The sequence below is a fragment of the Penaeus monodon genome, chromosome 15 (assembly GCF_015228065.2).
Source record: "Penaeus monodon isolate SGIC_2016 chromosome 15, NSTDA_Pmon_1, whole genome shotgun sequence".
Lineage (NCBI taxonomy): Eukaryota > Metazoa > Arthropoda > Malacostraca > Decapoda > Penaeidae > Penaeus > Penaeus monodon.
Genome location: NC_051400.1, coordinates 36,942,136 through 36,944,903, shown reverse-complemented (window position 1 = coordinate 36,944,903; position 2,768 = coordinate 36,942,136).

The window sequence follows — 2,768 nt, the reverse complement described above, 5'->3', positions numbered from 1 at the left end:
GGTCGCAACCCGTACTTTGAAGAGCCCATGACCTAGAGGACTATAAACTATTGTAGTAGTTAACACCATTTACACCTTAGTTATTCCATGTCATTTGTTTTTGCTTTAAATGAAATTTTATACTTTATTTTGTTATGCTGTGTGTATAGTCACTTTTTTATTAAGAATACATTTATTCTGATCTTGTGAATGAATACTGTTCATTTCATACATATTAATAATTTAATATTTTAAGTTGGCAGTAACTATTCTGTATCATAGCCGACAGTCTCACCTTTTTCAAGTTTTATGATTCAATAAAAGTAGTAGAGGTTTCCCTGCATTAAATGGAAGATGGGGTGTAAATAAATAACAGCAATGCTGCTAACAACAGCAACAGACATGTTTATCATGCTGCCCGGGACAAAGGAGCAGTAATTAATCAGGTTCAGATTGCCGCCTTGCAAGACTGAATTGAGTCCCCTGTTTTTATATCGGCCTCACAGATTAATGGTAAATGCTTTAGACATATGACCAAGAGCTCAGGTGAAATCTGATCTGACTTTAAAAATTCATGTTACAGCTACTTAAAAATATACAAGTAATTTATTGCCCACATACCGTTTGTACATATCATGTGTGGAAACATGTAAAACTGTAGATGTTACAAGGAAAATAAAACAGTGGACAATATAAAATTTGATATTCTGTTTCGATACTCAATAATTGGACATTCAAATAATATTTACGTAAATTCTTGTGGCGAATATATGTTATATGCTACTGACATCTCACATTTAGTAATTAATGTCATATTGTCAAGTTGAAGCTTGATCACAAAATTGTAGCTCCGTTATTAGCCGTCTACTGTCACCTCTGATTGCGATTGTGAAAGGAAGTAAAGAGACCCACCTGCAAAATCCCGAACCTTGACGAAAGGTCCAAGAACAAGGTCAGGTTACAGCCCTGTCCTCTGATGACAGGCGGATTGGGTATTTTTCCCCGCCACTTAAGTCGCTGTCACGTAATGCACCTGTGTCCTCACCCGGTAAAACATCGCATCGGAAGTCCTGAAGAGAAAGGGCGGTACGGGGACCGTTACCTGTTGATGTAATGAACCGTCGTCATGTCTAGGACATGGATTGTTGCTTCTCGAAGGGAAGGTTCCCTGGCGAGAGAGAGCAAGATCACAGGTAGCTTTCAGGTGTTGATGTGAACCTGAATAAAGCACGGAGGACCATCACCTCAAATACTATTAGCCTGTTGAGCACTAGTTTCAGTCAAATACCTTGGAGGTGAGGTTCAGTTCTAGAGAGTCGCCACCCAGAAGGTGAAGAACGCAAGGCGGCCCTCTCAACCACCAATGGACCCCTTCTGGAGATCAAGGTCAGAGGACTCGAGTACTGCATGCCCCTGCCAGAGGCAATGAATTCAGATCCTGTCGAACGGGACTAGTTCGACTGTGTGGATGAGGGAACCCAGCAGGCTTTCCATCTGCTGACATGACACTTTGTGGAGCCAAAAAGATATTTCAACACCGGTTCACGTGGGCGATTGACAGGGCCACTGTCCCCACGACAGTATCTACTCAAGACCAAACCATGAGAACTATATCAAGAAGACCCAAGGGAATTTGAAAAGGTTGAACCGCAAGCATTTTGCCCCGATGTACTATCTTGCACCCTTGGAGGATGACCAGAATTCAGGTAGTTAAATACCTAAACGTCCTAACATGCCAGACAAGACCAGATAGTGTAACAGGATAATTCTGAAGAGCACTTAGAACTGATGGGATTTGCCGCTAGCGAATGTGAGGATGGGATGAAGCCTTTTGTGGATCTGCATATCAGACGTGCCAATTGGCGTCCTTCAGGGCAACAGAAAGAAGTTAACAACCATGGCCCAGACCAGATACACTTGAGCAAGTAACGTCAAATATAATGCTTAAGTTTAGACGAAGCATCTGGCAGGTCTTGGGAAAGCCCCTTTCCAGCTCCTGCCTCTTCATGTAATCCAAAATCAAAAACTCATCTAGTACAGCAAACATAAGATATCAATATATCCCCCTGCAGAAGAATTACACGACTACTTAAAATCAAACCTGAGACAGTGCAGAACGAATAATACAAACAGCAACAGAATGCTCAATATAACCCATACACTAACCCACATAAATGGTAGCCTAGAAATTAACCTTTGAAAGACAAGATATTGCAACAACTTTACTCTTGACGCGACCTGCCATCTTTTCCAGATGACCCGGACGAAGGAATCAAAAAGAATGAGTACATAATTCCCGTAAATTTATCAACGCTAATTATCTTTCTTCTGGCAAATAATATTTTCCTTTGTAACATCAATAGTTCACAGCAAATGTAAAGAAAAAATAAACAAATTAAAAGGGCCACAAGAAATGTCTTAAAATATACACGCCCAAGCAGGTATAGACACATATACACATCTATATCGCTTTCAATGCCACCTTGACTCGTGCATTATGTCTACCCAGTGTCACCCTCACAAGCAAGTGACCAATGAGAAAGCTAACAGGAACCTGGTGGTACATAGAACTGCATATTGCTGCTCCAAACCCCCTGCAGAGCACATCCAGAATTGGGCTACCCCCCCCCCTCCCCCTTCTTTTGGTTCATAGGTTTTAGCTTACAAAAGGGCCATTCCTAATTACATGAGGTGTGAGTCTTAAGTACCCGTTTGACAATAATACTAATGAAAGTAGTAATGGCAGTGACTGATAATGATGCTATGAAAATGACAAAAAAAAAAAAAAA